At 45.1% G+C, this 19,578-nt stretch overlaps 1 protein-coding gene and 1 long non-coding RNA gene across 5 annotated transcripts in view; both read right to left on the bottom strand.

Moving 5' to 3' along the window:
- LOC121397098 overlaps positions 1–19,578 on the bottom strand; it is a 96,559-nt gene that overhangs the window by 33,377 nt on the left and 43,604 nt on the right. The gene's annotated exons all lie outside the window — the stretch shown is intronic.
- LOC121397108 lies at positions 4,728–17,733 on the bottom strand. 2 transcript variants are annotated; one of them, XR_005963455.1, is made up of 6 exons: positions 17,497–17,733; positions 17,109–17,277; positions 15,228–15,326; positions 14,741–14,827; positions 11,405–11,472; positions 4,728–5,592 (listed from the first exon to the last, which is right to left on the bottom strand). It is a non-coding gene; the product is annotated as an uncharacterized LOC121397108 (long non-coding RNA). The 2 variants fall into 2 exon arrangements; XR_005963454.1 differs by lacking the exon at positions 17,109–17,277.

Genomic DNA, 19,578 nt, shown 5'->3' with positions numbered 1-19,578 from the left:
TGTTCGTTCAAACCAGCACAGCTTCTTACTTAACTTATGCTGCCAACGATCAACCCCCTACTACGACGCAAACATGACCTGTCTGGCAGATAATATATTTATTACCACCTATCTGATTCCCAAATGGCACTGACCCAACAGTCCACGATGCGGTAGCAATGGTAGAGCAGTGAGGACTAAGGGGCGCAAGGAGAGAGCCAAGCAAGATCTGTATTTCATGATGGCAAACTGCTCCGGTGCGGGCACAGAAGTGAACATCGTACCAATTTACATATTAGAATGACATAGTCGATATAATGACGACAGTGATGGCCAATAATTGACGCTGGCCATGCACTTGTTCTCTGGCCTTCACATTAAATAAAATGCACACCCTGGCGTCAAACTTTACTGACCACATGTAGACAGCTATTGAATAGGCCCCAGCACCCATATGTACTCACAAAGGATGCAAAGAGACATAACCCACATGCTTGCATCACATACCATTACGTGAAACCAGCCCTTACTGACAAGTGAAGACAGATTTGGTTGGCCGACAGAGGACCAAAAGAAACATTCGGGGTTCAGTGAAACTTACCTCTTCTAAAATTACCAACGCAAGCGGATACTTCTTAACACCCCTACTTTGGTGGCTCTTCATGCCGGTCATCGGCACTCCTTCAATCCTTTCTCCAACCACGACCAGCCAGAATCAGCAGACTACAGCAGCAGGAACTGTGCCCCACATGCTCGCGTGGCCGCGGTGACAGCAAGGAAAAAGAGAGTGAGACGCCACGGCACTGCGGTAACGGGAAATCAGAACTAAAGGACATCTACTACCTGCCAATTACCAGGCCGGACATGGACATCGCTGGAGCTGGACCCAGATCTAACTCTGACTGCAGCAGCCACAGGTCCTCAGCCACTGGAGCACACCTTACCCTGCACTCGTAAATCGGCTCACTCACTCACACTTCGCTCGTCGCTGATGCGCAGACAAACACCAGACAGCAATTAGGGTCTCACTCCACATGGCAGAAAGCCAGCCAGCACCATTTGGTTGACATAGCGCAGGTAAGTCGCCTTCCTACCGATACATGCCAACATGATTACTTGAGGTATCACAACTGCCACTAGAGACCCCCCTGCTCTCACACTCACTGACCTTGCTGGCGCACGACACTTTTGTAGTAAGATCCTTACTCGCACTGTGACCAGCTAGCGTTCGAGACAAATCAGTAAAGCAGAAGCTCAACGCTCAGTGCTCACGACATGAGGTGCCAGAAGATCATACCTGGGTCTGCTTCCAAGAGCTGACACTCTGTAGTACTCCAGTGGCAGGGTGGGCACAAAGAATAGAGTCGGTACTGACTCCCCTCTGTAGGCGTCCCAATCGTTCCACCACCAGGCTCTTTGGTTAGGTCAACATCTCAAAGCTTTAACTCTCCACCGCACACACACACTCCCGGAAATGTAAGTCAGATTTCTACCCTTCGTGGATGTGGAAACGACCTTGAAAATGAAGAACTACTATTCCCCACATACTCACTTTACTGTCGCAACGGTCCTTCTCAAATACCCTCCAGATTTATTTAATGGACATCATTCGTACTGGGGCGCAAGCAGGTGAACCTGCGTTCCCACTTCGCTTGGTGCGGCTAGCCCTCCCCACGCCCCCTTCACTATACTGCCTCACAACAACCGAGAAAGATCCTATCGAGTAAGCCTGCCAGTCCAGGTCACCATTTAAAGGCGGATAAGTATTACCGTTGCCATACTGACCTGGTCCATACCTATAATGCTCCCGAGAACCAGCGACGACGCACCAACTGAGGCATTCTCATTGAGTTTACGTATCCAACCACCTCGCATGGCACCAGAAATCAGTCCCTAGAACCTTTCTTCACCATGTCGGCACTCCCCAAATAAAGACCGGGCCTGTCCTGGTAAATAGTCACACCTACACAGGCCTGGATACGCTGCATGTTCCTGTGCGAGTGAAGCCCAAAAAGGGACAGGTTTGCCGCAGAGTGTTCCTGACGAGAGCAGTCTGCGCAGAGCCAACACCACTCCTCCAACATGCGCGTGATCTGGGGAAAAGGCCCATCCCTAGCGTTATGTACAAGCTGACCATCTGGTTTCCATCGACACACACAAGCTGCAAGTGCACCACGCAAATGAGCTACGCATCTTGTGACTTACTCTTTTACGCGCTCACACAGGGCTGCCCTAGAAAAGGGCGCACTGTGCTCCATGATGCTGGTTTGTGGCCCGGGCCTGGAAATGTTGTTAGTCAGTGACATGGTGGAGAGTACAACCAGTGACGCACATCACAACAAGCAGGCTAAATGCACCAACCGCTGCCAGCAGGATGGACGCCACAGAGTACAGGCACACCGGGCATAGAACAACACCAATGTGAAGAACACAAGACACAAAAACAACACATTGTGGCCATTTTTTTTCATCCAGATAAAAATAAATTGTTGTAGTGCGAAAAAAACAATATTTTCTTCCTAAATCTATATTTTCAGGAATTTTTGCAACCTGTGACATATTGAAACAACAAAAAAGCTAGGGTGGAAATCTAGGATACCATTTACCCTTGCGAGGAGCCCTTGCCTTTAAATGAGATTTCAAGTCTCCTCATGACTTCGAGCCCACATAATGATAGAGATCATTAGAGAGACAAACTGAGGGGTCGTCTTCTTGATCGGACTATAAAGGCACCAAGGCCTGCAGGCCTGAGTCTACATTATCACAGGAACTTTTGAGCTATCACTCACTGTATACTTAAGGGACTAATGTTACCCCCTACTGTACAATGATAAGCGATATGAGGAAATCACCTGACAGGGGTTCTGTTGGAACACATGTATAAAAGGCACAGCGCATTGCAGCGACTGACGTTATACAACGGACAAATTCTCGGACTTGCACAATCATACGTATCCACTCACCTGTACTCTTATCTAGTGATAAATGTACCCCCTACTGTAAATGCTATAAGGAATTTAACGAAGTCACTGACACGAGGCTTCCTTTCGATGACCATAATCAAAGCGGCACTAGAGCTGCAGCCTGGCAGTTATACACAGCGGCAACCTCTGACGTCTATCACTTTGCACTGATTTACAAGGCCCAATAACACTGTTACCCCACTGGTATAAAATTATAAGGATATTATACATCAAGTGACGGGCGTTGTTCTGTGGACCAATATAGAGCTCCAACGGCTGCAGGCTGCACATTATACCATTGATACCTGTCACACCAGAGGAGAGAGAGACAGATGTATAAGTGAGTGACTGTCACCACACAGAGAGAGAGACAGGTGTATGATAGTGCAGTGACTGTCCACACGAGAGAGAGAGAGAGAGAGAGAGAACAGGTGTATATAGTGAGTGTGTCACACAGAGAGAAGGAGACAGGTGTAATATAGTGAGTGACTGTCCACACAGAAGAGAGAGAGACAAGGTGTTAATATAGTGAGTGGACGGTCAGCACAGAGAGAGAGAAGACCAGGTGTATATAGTGAGTGACTGTCACACAGAGAGAGAGACAGGTGTATATAGTGAAGTGACTGTCCACAGAGAGAAGAGAGAGAGAGAGAGACAAGTGTATATAGTGAGTGGACTGTCACAACAAGAGTAGAGAAGAGACAGGTGTAATATAGTTGGAGTGGACTGTCAATATCACAACAGAAAGAGAGCAGGTGTATATAAATAGTGAGTGACTGTCAACAACAGAGAGAGAGACAGTGTATATATTAGTTCCGAGTGACTGTCAACACAGAGAAGAGAGACAAGATGTAATATAGTGAGTGACTGTCACAGAGAGAGAGAGAGGAGACAGGTGGTATATAGTGAGTGAACTATCAAACACAGAGGAGAGAGACGACCAAGCAGAAGACAGGTTGTAATATACTAGTGAGTGACTGCACACAACGAAGAGAGAGAGAGAGAGACAGGTGTATATAGTGAGTGACTGTCACACAGAGAGAGAGACAGGTGTATATAGTGAGTGACTGTCACACAGAGAGAGAGAGACAGGTGTATATAGTGAGTGACTGTCACACAGAGAGAGAGAGACAGGTGTATATAGTGAGTGACTGTCACACAGAGAGAGAGAGACAGGTGTAATATAGTGAGTGACTGTCACACAGAGAGAGAGACAGGTGTATATAGTGAGTGACTGTCACACACAGAGAGAGAGACAGATGTATATAGTGAGTGACTGTCACACAGAGAGAGAGAGAGAGAGACAGGTGTATATAGTGAGTGACTATCACACAGAGAGAGAGAGACAGGTGTATATAGTGAGTGACTGTCACACACAGAGAGAGAGAGAGAGAGAGACAGGTGTATATAGTGAGTGACTGTCACACACAGAGAGAGAGAGACAGGTGTATATAGTGAGTGACTGTCACACAGAGAGAGAGAGACAGGTGTATATAGTGAGTGACTGTCACACAGAGAGAGAGACAGGTGTATATAGTGTGTGACTGTCACACATAGAGAGACAGTGTATATAGTGAGTGACTGTCACACATAGAGAGAGACAGGTGTATATAGTGAGTAACTGTCACACACAGAGAGAGACAGGTGTATATAGTGAGTGACTGTCACACACAGAGAGAGAGACAGGTGTATATAGTGAGTGACTGTCACACAGAAAGAGAGACAGGTGTATATAGTGAGTGACTGTCACACAGAAAGAGAGACAGGTGTATATAGTGAGTGACTGTCACACAGGGAGAGAGACAGGTGTATATAGTGAGTGACTGTCACACACAGAGAGAGAGAGAGACAGGTGTATATACAGGGAGTGCTGGAAAACACTATTAAATATGAATGAGACGCTGGAGACAAGGTGGGGCCTCACAGCCAGACTTAATAAAGATCAGTAAAACCAAAGATTGACACAAGTAGTGGAGTATATGGCACTTGTTGTGTCCATCAGTGAGTCCATTAAGATGTACAGTAGGACACTGGATCCTGCCTTATGTCTGTCACCCAATTAAACAGGGACACGTCTGATACATCACATACAGGACAGAATGAAGCACAAAAGCCTGGGGAGCAACCCCACTAATCCTGTCCCCTTGCACCTCCATGTGAGCAAACATACATAAAGGTGCCTGTAAATAATGGGGCACAATGGTACTAATAATAGGGGCCCATAAGGGAGAGTCCTGCATCAGGTCAGGCACCCATGGAATAGCCGCAAACTGGTCAGGTTTTTGGCAGAAAGACCCCAAGTCCCTGATTATGTGGGTGGTCCGTGGGTTCCCTGCCTGGGTTACTCAGGCTGATCGTAGGCTCCATTTCCCCCAACTCCCAAAGTTAAAACTAACCTTTTTCCTGTCCTGGTTGATCCACCTCCCTAATGACGTCATGTTCAGCCACATGTGATGTCACTTCCAGTTTGGGTGGGTCCTGGGTTGAGCCGAAGTTAAGGCAGAGCAGGTAGGTATCAGCAGGAGGGACAGGGTGCTCAGTAGAGGGTCAGGTTCTGAGTTAGTTGGTCTGGGTTGGATATGGGTCTGCCCAACGGGACCCATTCAGGACATTATTTTGGGCCCCATATATTAGAGTGTCAGAACTGGAGCTGGACGGAGACCCACATGGTAAAAAGATCAACAGTCAGTAGTAGAGACACAAGGAAAAAGAGAAGAAAAGGAAGTCATTCCCACAATAGAACAGAATGAGAGAAGGATATTGGAGAGGAAGGGAATAAATATATATATATATATATATAGAACATAAAGGGATAAATACATGAAGACCCTACTCTGAGATATGCAGTAAGGCAGGAGAATAAAGCTTATTATATACACAATATTGATTCCCTGAGTGTTTGTATTTATACAAATGAGTAAAGGCTACAGGCTGCTTCTATTAAACGGGTTGTACACCTTGAAATTAAACGTCAGTATGACGTACAATGTGATATTCAATTTGCAATAGGTCTTCACTTTCAATTATTTGTGGTTTTTGAATGATTTCACTTCTTGTGCAGCAGCTCTTTAGTTTGTAATTTCAGCCTCTATCTGGTTGCTAGGGGCCAAATAACTGTAGCAACCAGGCAGTGGTCTGAATGAGAAGCTGGAATACCAACAGGAAAGGGCCAAACAGAAAGTTATGTTATAAAAAGTAACATTAACACTAAAATTGTAGCAACACGGAGCAATAGGTTCTAGACTGGTGGGGTCAGTGACCCCTATAGGAAAGCAGGAAAAAAATTAGAAAAAGAAGGCAAATAATTGAAGAACATAAAAATAAAAAAGGCCAATAGAAATTTTGCTAATAACTGCCCATTACAGCAACCAGTAGAAGGAATTTGAACTAATAACCAAGGATACATTGACACATAAAACGTTGAGTATAAGAATTATGTTTCATTAAATGACGTCTCCACTTAATAATGGCTTTTTTGTATGATGGAACCAACGAGCCGTTACACATTAATGACACATTCTCAATGGTTATAAAGCTATTACTGAAAGTATCTGGATGTTCATATTCTGTGCACTGCTGCTCCTGACTCATGAAATAATGTAGCAGGTGCCAAGTGATTAACGTGGAAGAGAACAGACGTCTGCTACACCAACAAACAGGCCCGTGTGGCATTATATAAACACACAATAAACAAACACTGATTTCAACTGCAACTTACAAAAACCATCAAACCAATATCAGTGCGTAATGAACGCGTATTGAAAGGTTTTTCATCAACTGGGAGTAATTTCGATCGGCCTTTGGAAAGCAAACGTCTGATTGCTACAGGTTACGTCATGTGATATGCCTGGCCCCAAGCAAATATAAAATGACAAATTAAAGGGTAAGTAAGCCTTGCAATAAACTGTCAGCACGCACCAAGGATCCATTGCACATTTACGCAGAAAACCCCCCGTGCATTACACAAGCAACATTTGCTGTCAAAGCAAAAACAGAAAAAAATAAATACATTAAAAACTGTGATGAGGGACAGAGCAGCAGCACATGCGTTTTGCAGGCAGTCCCAGAGTCCTATCTCTAATCTATATCCATCTGATTACGATCAGGCCCACAGTCGTTACTCTAACACCTCCCGCAGCTCCAAACAAAGTGCGGCCTAGTGATACAGGCAAAGCCGGGGACTCGCTTATTCCTTGCCAGACACATGGCCCACTAGGGTTGCCACCCGGCTGGTATTTTACCGGCCTAGCCGGAAAAACACCTGCCAAGGCCGGGGCCGGTATTACAAATTTACCGGCAATGCAGTTGCCGGTAATTTGTAATATCCTTTAAAAAAAACCCTCGGCCTGCCCCCATTTGCGCAGAACTTACCTTTTTTGTAGTTTTCTTCGCATCGCCGCGATGTTGCTCCGCCCCTTTTTGCATTGTGCTGTGTAGCCCCGCCCCTTTTTGCATCATGGCCCGCCTCCATTTTGTACCCGCCCCCAGCGGACGGTTATTTTTTTCATTAAAGGTGGCAACCCTATGGCCAACTGCAACTGCTGAACTCACCTGCAAAGGCACCAGAAACTGTAAGTGGGGGTGAGTGTTGCTGGACCCTGGGGGCACCCTATATCTACTAAACAGCTGACTGCACAAAGGGTCGTTGGCCAGGGCATTACTTTTCTATGCAAAGAAAATAATTGTGATGGGGAACAATGTGCCTAAGGTGGAACACTGGGTTAACTTAGTAAATAAATTACTTCTATCAGGTTAACTTATGAAACTCGAGGCTCCCCTGGGATATTTGAGAGAGTGTGGTCACCCTGGATATTCATATAACTGAGGACAAATAATATACAAGTGATACAGGTCTAGATGGGACACACAAGTAATTGGAGACCATGGAATGTAATGGGATTCTGAATTACAGTGTTTTCAAATGTTATACATGTGCATTGTACATATTTCTTTCCTTTTCTGAAAAATATATACTTTAAAAACAGCTGACTGCAGCCACCCTTCCCACCCAAACACCCAGGAACCCACAGACGGAGCACCCTGCCCTATGCTAACTGGCCCTCCCAGGGAAGACTAAGGGTTCTAACAGCCTGATAGTCTCACCCCTCAATAAACTCAGCACCCACAAACCAGTTCACCGGGCAGAAGGCTCTATGTTAAGCCACAGGTGGATCCTTATACCTGATCTGGGAGGCATCACTCGTCTGCACAGGGCTGACAGTCTTCAAAGACCACCCCATGAGAAAAATGTGAACACAACAAATCACTGCAAGCCCAGATTCACCTCCCACCGCCTGTCAATCCCTAAAATCGGACCCTCCTGGCCACTCTCCTGACCCAGAGCCCTGCAAATCCACAATGGGAGACCTGCTGAAGGCCATCAAAGAAAACAGGGCAGCCACTACCTCGCAACTGGAAGGGATCAAAATAGATCTGTCCGTCCTGCTAAAGGATCTCCAGAACCTGAGACCGTACCACTGCAGTGGAAACCTGGGTCTCATCTCTTGAGGACACAGTCAATCCACTACATAACACAATCCCCACAGTGAAACACCAGGTTCAATCACTGGTGGAGAAAACGAAGGACCTGGAGAACAGACTAAGGAGGAGCAACATAAGAATAGTCGGACTTCCTGAGAGAGCAGGTCAGCACCCAGAAACCTTCATCACCAAGTTGCTTCAAGACGTGCTGGGACCAGAAACATTTTCCCCTTTATTTGTGATTGTTCCACCCAGGCCACCTCCTCCAGGAGCGTCCCCAAGACCCTTTTTACTCAAACTACTCAACTTCAGAGACCACATGCAGCAAGGCTCATGTACAATGGAGTTACAGGACTCTATCCAGACTTCTTCCCTGTAATCCAGAAAAAGAGAGCATCCTTCACATTGGTCAAAAGGCGACTTAGAGAGGCCAACATTTCTTACAGTTTTTTCTACCCGACAAAGCTGCGAATCCCCAGCAGATTCAGACAAATGGCTCAACAGAAGGAGATGACACCACCCCCTTCAAGAGAACGACGATCATCAACCAAAAATCCTCACTAGGAGAAGAGAACACGGTATGATCCAGTTGATCTACTCCTGACCTCTGCCCCATGTACTTTCTTAGTCCTACTGCTTCTCGACCATGACCTACACCAGACTATTGTCCAGCAGCCGATCACCATGTGGTGGGAGCATACCTACCCCACCCCAAGCTCAGACAAGGCAAGGGACAACAGCCGATACCCTGCCTGATGGCACACAACATTGGCGCAGCACAAGGGAGCACCCCATGGCACACAAAGCAGGGTCCTTACACTTTAGTGTGGGAAGGGAGGGTCTCCTATAAAACATGGAAGTAGGGGGTTCCTCACCCCATACAATCGGTATACTCGGCCAGGTCCTGAGATCTGAGACACAGAACCCTAAATTCTCCTGACATATCCAGGAGGTACCATAGACGGTACACAGTTGACCTCCTTTACACACAGCAGTTACCCAATTGCTACTGCAACAAATTTTGTGACTTCCTTGATACGTCCACGTTAAAACCTGGATAGGGTATAAGACCCACCCAAGTTTGGAGGGTGTTTTTTCTATTTTTCTTATTTGTGTCTTTCTTTCAATGCCATTGGTGCCTTGTAAGGTGCAGAACACAGATCAAGCAGGTCGCCATTTTACCTAGATACATACTTTATACGCCATAACAATGATTTCCTACAGTATTGTGTCCTGAAACATAAGGGGGCTAAACTCTAAATACAGATGAAGCCTCACGTGGGCCTACCTGAACCAATACTTACCATCAATCCTCCTCCTACAGGAGACACATCTAATAGGCCAAAAAGTCCTAGCCGTAAACAAGCCATGGGTAGGTTGGGCTTTTCATGCCTTCTTCTCTACCCACTCTAGAGGACTATCGATATTAGTCAGGAAAAATCTACCCTTTGAGTAGCTGACTACTGATCACTATGGTAGATATGGAATAATGTCATGTCTTATTACCAATAAACCGTTGACAATTGTCAACGTATATGATCCGCCCCCTCCTTCAATATTGTTCTTGAACAAATAGGGAAAAACTTGCTGACCTGCTTCCCGCACCAACATTGTATAATGGGTGATATAAACCAGGTATGGACTTTCTTTGGGATAGAATCCATTCCATATACACCGGGCCCACAAACCTATAGCATTGGGCAGGCTCTTTAGGCATTGGAAACATCCTGATGACTCAACATACTCTGTCCCACTAAGCCTTTTCCAGGATAGACCTGGCCTTAACTTTACTGGACATCTTTCCACTAATGGAACAAGTCTATTCCTTGCCCCAATCCCTATCAGGCCACTTTCCCCTAAAGCGGCTGCTCGGGACTCTCTGGTGGCTTCAGTGGCACAGGTTAGGACAGCGGCCAGAGAGGCAGTCAGTAAATCATTCGGCCCTCCTCAGATTGGATGTGGGGAACGGCCGTTGTCGGTTGCTGGTGTTTAGCCAAAAAGGCCAATGTTTACCTGTTTTTATCCCCTTTATCAATGATAAAGGGGTAGGACTAACACAGGCACAACAGCAGCACTTTAGTAATCCAACGGCAGTAACCTATGAGGAGGTGAGGCAAGCCAAGGCATTCCTGGCTAGGGAATCTATCTCCACCACAAAGAAAGCCCTGCTATATAGCTCCCAAATCTTTAATAAAGGGGATGTAAACCTTGGCCTTTTCGGCTAAACACCAGCAACCGACCACGGCCGTTCCCCACATCCAATCTGAGGAGGGCCAAATGATTTACGAACCCCACTTAATAGCAGAAACATTTGCCAATTACTATCTAGCTCCTCAACCACATGCACAATACCCCAGCTGAACCAATTCCTCGACTCTATACCGATACCCACGCTATCCCCGGCAGAAAGAGACTGGCTTGACCTATCTATTCAGGATAAGAGGCACCGCCTGGAATGGACGCCCGGTGCCCGGTGATGGAGGGATCGGCAGCCTCCCAGTCAGACAATGCAAAAAGATTCACCGGCACTCAAAGGCTGGCGCAAGCAGGGACGAACCCTTGCGTGTTTATTTGCAGATTAGTGCAACGTTTCGGGGATGTACCCCAAGTCATCAAATGAACATAAATTATGCGTAATTAACCCCCAGTGGTACCATCAATTAGTAGTGGAAAACACTTAATAGTAGAAAATTACATTCGTAGTAGATTGACTCAATTACACAAAGTCCTTTACATTTTTCACAAAGTCCTTTAAATATATCAGACAAATAATCGGAGACTTTTCGGTATATTGAGCAGTGCAGAGATACACAGGCAACCATTTATCTAATGCAGTTAAGGAAATATTTTTCAGTATCAGTCATGTGAAGCAAGTTCAACGTCCAAATAAAGTAGCAAAGCTTACTTTATCAATTAATTAATTGTAGCAAAATAGACGGTAAATCTGCAACATAAAGTGTAACATTTATCTTTTATCTTACCCTACACGGAGGGGAGAGAGAATGGAAATATTGTCTGTCCCTGTAGAAAATTCATGTAGCCTGGTGATCTGAAAAGAGAGGATAAAAGCGTTAGTTAAATATGTTCACAAATAGCATGACATATTAAAATCCTCATTTAACCCTCTCTGGTGCCTGGATTGTAGCAACCAAATCCAGTAGCATTCACGTTGCAATATGATTTTTATATCATAATCTAGCTTGTGTGCGACTTTTCAAGTATTCGCCTTAATTGTGATACTCAATGTCCTTGATTAAAAAATTTTTTGCCAACAATGTCGCCTTTTTACTTTTTTCATTTTTAGTTTTTTCCCAGTACCGTCACAGCGCCCTTTTGGTCTATTTGTATATGAGAAGCTGCTGGATGGTAGTTACGTATAGTGGATTTGTGCTCATTTAGTCTCACTTTCATGGCTAAACGTTGCACTAATCTGCAAATAAACACACAGGGTTTCGTCCCTGCTTGCACCAGCCTTTGAATGCCAGTGAATCTTTTTGCATTGATTTATCTATAACAGCTGAGGTGGTTGAAATGGCTATTCAGACTCTCCCATCTAATAAAAGCCTGGGCTAGATGGGCCCCCCCTGGACAGGTACAAGTCACAAGCCCTAATAATAGTCCCCCGCCTTCTAGAAACCTTCCAAGCAACCCGGGACTCCCAAACACTGCCTCCATCCTTTGCTGAAGACTTCATAGTGGTCACCCTAAAGGCAGGCTGAGAGCCAACTCTCTGTAGCTCATACTGCCATAAATTCCTTATAAATACAGACGCTAAAATATTAGCTTAAATCCTGGCTACAAGGCTCATAGGGCCATAGAAGACCAAATAGACCCAGACCAATCCAGCTTCATGCCTTACAGGGCCATGAACTTCAACTTCGTCATCTCTTCACTAATCTCCAACTCCCACACAAGAGCCAAGGCTCCAGAGTAGTGGCCTCGCTGGACTCCGAGACTTGGTAGAGTGGGACTACCTCTGGGAAGTACTACATAGATTTGGCCTGGGCAACAAATTTATCTAGTGGGTAAAACTACTGTACAAGTCCCCAGTTGCCAAGGTCAGGGTTAATAACTTCATCTCCCCTCCTTTCAACTTTGTATGGGGACCAGGCAGGGACATTACAGCTGATATCTTAATATACCTAGCCGACCCCTTAGAATCTCTCTCCACTCTATTAACCATGCTCCAGGACGTATAGGGCAAATACTCTGGACTCAGTAATAATTGGGAGAAATCACAGCTATTTAGCATTGACACTCCCCCACCTCTTCCCCCACAGACACAGTTAAAATGGGTTGCATCATTTAAGTACCTGGGTTCACCCAGACCTCTAGCTCTTCCTACAACTCAGTCTAGACCCTACAACTGAATCTAAAACTGGGCCGAACCCACCACTTACACTATGGGGAAGTGTGAACATGGTCAAAATTGCCCAACGTTATCTATGTATTTCCCTCTATCCTTCTTTAAAAATCTAAAAACAATCATAACTCCCTTCATCAAGGCTAACAGTACCCCTCACATTTCCTGGGAAAGACTAACAGCGGCCACGGGAAAAGGGGGCTTGGCAACTCCTACATTTCTACTTTAACTACCTAGCCTCCCTACATACACTGGTGCTTCTCTCCCAACCCCATAACACCCTAATACTGCACTCCAAGCTTCCATTCTCCATTCCATAGAGGGCCTAGGTGCCTATCCCTAAAGGCACCATTCAGATATGTCCAACCTGCCAGACACCCTACAGACTCCACAAAAAGCCTAGACTACAGCCCTGAAAGTCCCGAAGCACCCATGGTCGCTTCTATCAACCCACCTTCCACTTTGGGCTTATTCTCTGCTTCTCCATCTATACAAACTACAAGACTTCGCCTATTGGCCAAGGCTGGGTCTTAAAAAAAAAACTCTCTGACCTAATGCCTGGAGAGTCCCGGTTCCTGACACACCAAGATTTGCAAGGGAAAGCTCCCGGCCAGCAGATACAGCTTTATAGATACCTCCAACTCAGGCACGCCTTTCAACCACAATTCCACACCCTCTCTCCTAAGATGACCAGAATAGCCCTAGACCAGTGATCCCCAACCAGTAGCTTGTGAGCGACATGTTGCTCTCCAACCCCTTGTATGTTGCTCCCAGTGGCCTCAAAGCAGATGATTATTTTTGAATTCCAGGCTTGGAGACAAGTTTTGGTTGTATAAAAACCAGGAGTACTGCCAAACAGAGCCTCAATGTAGGTTGACAATCCACATGAAGCTTTCAAATGGCCAATCACAGCACTTATTTGGCACCCCAAGAACATTTTTCATGCTAGTGTAGCTCCACAACTCCTTTTACTTCTGAATATTGCTCACGGCTTCAAAAGGTTGGGTATCTCTGCTCTAGAAGATACCCTCTACACCCCTCCCCAGACAAACTTTTATCTAAACTATATAGAGATATACTGGGAACAATCAAACCAACCTTTGACCAAGCTTACCACCTTTGGGTACAGGCCATTCCAGGACTCGGCTATGCACAATGGGAGGAAACTACAGATAACGCCTACAATTTCTTAATCTCTGTAAAAGACTTTTACAATACAAGCTTCTTCACCAAACCTACACAACACATCTAAAGAAATTTGGTAGGAGGCAGGATGACTTTTGCCCGCGATGCAAATCTCCTCGTGACAACTTTATTCATTTGGCCTGGTCTAACCCCTATACAAAAATTCTGGTCTAAAATAGTGGAGACCTTGGTGAACGAACTGGGTATGCCATGGTCAGTGGACCCAGTAGTTTGTTTACTAGGGGTAATAGATGGGGTACTACTACCAATGCAGCAAGAGTCCCGCTACGTAGGCTCATGTTCTTTGCTGAGAAAGCAGTGATTATGCACTGGATTAGGGGAACCCTCCGCTCCCTAACCTGGAGACGGTTGGTAGACAAAGCCCTTCCCCTCATAAAACTAACCTATGAAACGAGGGGAGCACATGATAAGTTTGACAAGATTTGGGGAGACTGGTGTGATCAGGCTAGCTAACTTATCCACTTAAACCTGATGAAACCTGCTCTACGCTACTAACTATAATCACATACATACCAACAAGTGTAACGTTGAGCACTTGTATTCTCCTGTTTGTGTTGCCTGCACTTAACCTGCCACTAATCCACTGACACCCATCAGACACTGTATTGTATTTGTTTGTGTGTCATCAAAATAAATCAAATTTACCTATAAAAATGGTGATTAGATAAAAACGAAACAGCCGTGAGTTTGGGGAGAGCCAACACAAAAGTGAAGCACAAAGCCAGCGGTCTTTCCCAGGCCGTCTCACCTTCATAGGGCCCAGTGATGGGACAGATACCCCAATGGATCTATGAAGATCTGACACCAGCCCCTTCAGAAAAGAAATCTGCTCAATCTGGAAAGGCAGAAAGGAATATTAAGAGCTGTTGGGTTCACTGCTGTGTCTCGCAAGAAGAACATCAGACTCGCTGCATAATAAAGAATTGGCATCACACAATATTATGGCACTGAGTTTCTATATGAAGGAAGAGCTGCGAGTGAGTTCCTAGATCTCTCGCTAATCATTAATTGCAATTATGGAAACAAGCAGTAAGCTTGGTACCTTGATGATGTGCCTCTTCCATTTAAATACAAATGCAGGGTACACATACAGTTTAGAGCTAATAAAATGAAGAAGCAAATCGCAGACTTTACGCTATAAAAAGCAAGAAATCTCTGTGTATTGGCATTGCTGTATAAAAGGAGAGGAGTGTTACACAGGGCAGGATGATCAATGAATGAGCAGTTTGACTCACTGGCTCTGGAGAGAGCTGTGCCGGGTTATCAGGATCTCATTCTTTTTTCCTTTCCTCCCGTTGGTGCTGGAGTGGTCGCCTTCTGTCATACTCCTTCATCTGTGGAGAAAATGGGAGTTACACCATGCTTAGCTATGGATAAAGGGGAAGCAAACCAGAGTGTGAGCTCATACGCTTATCTCCCATAATTCCACAGTTTCTAAGAATACTTCCCTTTGTATAAAAGTCAGTTTGAGGGTTAATGAGGTTTTGATGCTTTTGTATCTCTTTCTACTTAAAAGAGAATTTGTCATCAGTTGAGAAGGAAACATATTGCAGAAGTGGCAAATGATTAGGTGCTGGGTTACATGAGTAACTAAGTGCTTCAGTGAGTGCTTCACAACAGACCCTGCAGCTTTCACTGTGAGCAGAAAAACCTCTGTACCCATGTGTCTCTCAAACGCTCACTGACAGCTGCTAACAGGTGCCGCCATCAGGGGGGCACAGGGGGTACTGAACTTTTCAATAGAGCCGGGCCCCCCTTTACAGCGCCGAAGCTGTGCCGCTGCTAACATTGCAACAGGGAGAAACGCAGATTCCGGAATATAAAGCATAATTATACAATTATAATGCATCATTGTAGCTACAGCTTTATCATAGGCAATTAACAGTCCATTGGATCAGGGCTACAGCTTCCAGCCCAAAAGCCAAGATGTGGATCAACAACATACAGGGTCGGACTGGGCCGGCAGCAATAGAAAAGATGTTATTTTAGATACTGGGGCATACAACTCCCAGCATCCTCCCTGCAACATACAGGAATATGTGGCACAACAGGATCAAACTTTTTGTTCTATATGTGACATTTGGTACTAAAGTTACACTTCCTACGCTGAATGCAGAACCCCCTGTACCCCCTCAGTGGTTGCCCCCATCACTGTCTCACTGATCTGTGTATGTCTCTAGCCATTGCTAAACTACCCAGCAGTCCCTGTGATAACTAGTAGCTGAGCTGTAGTTCAGTGACAGACACAGAGCTAAATGGGGACAGGGGGAGTCCAGTCAGGGGTCCCAGGAGATCTGATGGGGGCGCTGCTTCTAAAGCTGCTCATGTTTGGACTTTATTAGTGTTGTTTTAGACTGTGCAAGTTTGATCTGTACTTGAGCATGTGATTGGCTGTCAGTTACTGGGATATCATGCCTTATCTCCGTGACATCACTCCCAGCTCAGCTCTGATTGGCTGAAAGCTGCAAGGAAGGTGATGTAACGGCTCAGGTACAGATGACCGTTATTTCATTTCTGGACTCAGAGGTAAGTGCAGCTGATCCATTTACGGGGAGCAGGGGGGGCATATTTAGATGATACAAAGGGCAATTTCGGGTGTTTTGTCACCCATCATTTATAGCAGCTTGGGTAGTGGGGCCATCGCTGCCAAAATTGTCCCATTGCCTAGCACTCTAATTGCTTGGGGAGCTGCTTGTCATGAAACTGTTCCAAATGACATGTGTGTGACAAGCAGGAAAGGGGGGAGTCATTTAAGGCAACTTGGCATGACTTTCCTGCAATAAATACACTATGATGGTATAAGATCCATTGTGCTCTCTGGCTATTACTTTATTTACATGTGACATGTCTGTAATTGTACACGGGGACTGCAGCCTGTTGAGAGGCACTGAACATATATTCCATTAATACTGACTTGTCTTTTTATTTGGATACAGACACCTACATATTACACTTATACAGGGAATCAGCTGAAAATGGGCTTCTGATGGCAGCCCTGCCCCCCAATCTACTAACACATGTGGGTGTCAAAGTGCCTAAAATCTCCCCATCTGCCTCTCTAATGGGAGTGAGAGCAGAAAAGCTTATAGTTCTAAGGCAATGGGTGTTTGGTTTACTTGTTTTTGTAGTTTTTTCTGAACCATTAGACAATTTTCTCTGCCTCTGCTGTAAATGCCAACGGTCATTTTCCAACTGTCATTTGCCAACGGTCATTTGCCAACGGTCACACTCATCGTAGCGACAGTCAGTGGCCTCAGCACTAGAGTGGGGGACGGTTCAGAGAGGCTTAAGTAGAAAGACAAGTAGCACAAATCAGAAGAATTAATGTCTGCCCTTAGGATTCCTGCCATTATGGGTGCAGGGGGCACTGATCAGAGCAGAGCTGGTTATGGGAAGCAGGCACACTGGGTATATGCAGGGGGAAATGGATTCAATAGGAATATGACCCCTGTATTGATATAACCAAGGAATCATAGAGCATGATAGGATCTGTAGTCTACCTACCTCTTATGGTCAACCCTTATAGTGCATCATGGGAGATGAAGGCCCTTTCCACATGCCAGTGATAAAAGTCTACAGCCTGGTTGCCCAACATTTTTGTCAGCTAAATAGCACACGCAACAGCAGTCAGGCTCCCTCACTTCCAGTAATAGCCTTATAGTGGGTAAAGACCTCACAGTGCATTATGGGATCTGTAGTTTATGCATTGCCATTTATTTGCTGCTTCTAACAGTCTCTTATTTCTCCCCAAAAAGTGAAATATCCCGAGAGATTTGAGAGAGATAGCGATTTGAGAGAGAGACGGCAATTTGAGAGAGAGATATCGATTTGAGAGAGAGACAGAGATTTGAGAGAGAGACAGTGATAGAAGAAGAGAGAGCAGCAAAGAGAAGAGAAGAAGAGAAGAAGAGAAGAAGAAAGAAGACTTCAGTGACCCCCTGCCAGAGATAACATCTTCCCATTTGGGATCCTCTGGACAAAGGTACTGCTCCTGTATTTCCCCCTCTATAACATGTGCTTGGAACAGTAAGATTAGCTTATCCCTTGGCTGTAGGAGTTGCCATGCTGCTCATTATAGATGTAGCTATAGCTGTTCTTCTTTATTCTCATCTGTAGATTTGTGAGTCGGGGGATTCATCTTTTATCTGTCCCTGTACATGGCAGCCCCCCCCTCCCCGGTTGGTCCCAACCCACTATTGTCCCTGAAATTGACTGTACAGCCCCACCCCAGCAATGCACTTTATCCCACTACTAAAAACTGGACTGTATGTTTTCCAATTCCAGGGCACCCCTAACATGGGGCTCCGCTGGAGGTGAGGCAAATGATGTATTATGCAATTTAAAGCAGATGGGGAGCCAATCAAAGCATTAGAAAAGTTCCAGTTCAACAGGTTCATTGAAAGCACAATAAAATAGGGCTCATTTACTATTGCGCTGGGCATAATATCATGGCAAATAAATCCTATTAGTAAATGTGCTTGTTCCTATGTGCTGTCCCTATACATGGCACCTCTCCACATTATCTCTAACCTTCCCAAATCTCTATTTTATTTTACAGGGGCGTCGGAGATGGGCCTGCGTGCCATCATGGACCTTTACATAAAAGGCAATCAGAAGGTAAGTCTGCTCTCTAAAGTGGCTGCTGACAAAGGTACCCGAGGGGTTAAAGGGGATACTAACCCAATGATAAACATTGTGTATCTTCCATGTAAATGTGATTAAATAGAAATATAACAGGGTTTAGCTTAGTGTTTGCCCCGAGTGTTACAATTCCCATATTTAGTGTTAGAACTTACTAGTGAGAGTTGCCATGTTATTTGCTCTGTCTATAGAGATCAATGTAACAGCTCCCCTAGTGGTAATAAATACATATTGCTTTGCTTATTGTGCCTAAGGGAAGAAATTGTTACTCTCATTATTACTGGGGATTAAACACAAACTGCTGGAAACCTTAATGTCTTCTTGTTTCTTACATTTCTCTAGGGCTTAGAGAGGATCTACACGGAGGAGGAGGGGATCTGTGAGATCATGGAGTTTGAGGGACCACTGGCGGCCCTTTATTTGAAGTGCATGAGGCAGGACATCATATGCCAAATGAAATGGGCGCTGTATGATTATTGGATGGCCAAAGAAAGCATGAGAAACACCAGGTGGTGGAAGATGAGGTTGATGTCCGAGTTCCAGCAGGACAAGAGGAAGGCCAAAGCCCAACTGAGATACCTCTATAAAACACTAGAGGCGATGAACCAGGCCATTCTCAGAAGAACCTGGAGAGATATCCAGGTACAGTTTCTAATGAATATATTTCTTAAAATATTTCTATTTTGTAATGGAAAGTATAAGGGGCTGATGTATTGAAATCCATTGCAATGCTGCTATTTTGTAAAAAAAACAACCACAACAAGAACATATAACTCCTGTGCAACTGAAACCTATTGAGATGCCATAGAAACCAATGGGAAGTGTATCTTCATCATTTTGGCAAGGAATTGGGATGGATCAAAAGGCTTGAAAATGCAGAGAAACCTGCGATTTGCAACTTGTCCCATAATCACAGAAAGTCGAGGGAAATGGTGCAAACTCATA

The sequence above is a fragment of the Xenopus laevis genome, chromosome 8L (assembly GCF_017654675.1).
Source record: "Xenopus laevis strain J_2021 chromosome 8L, Xenopus_laevis_v10.1, whole genome shotgun sequence".
NCBI classification, from domain to species: Eukaryota; Metazoa; Chordata; class Amphibia; order Anura; family Pipidae; genus Xenopus; species Xenopus laevis.
Note: the sequence above shows the minus strand (reverse complement) of the source record. Positions and strands in the feature narration are given on the sequence as shown.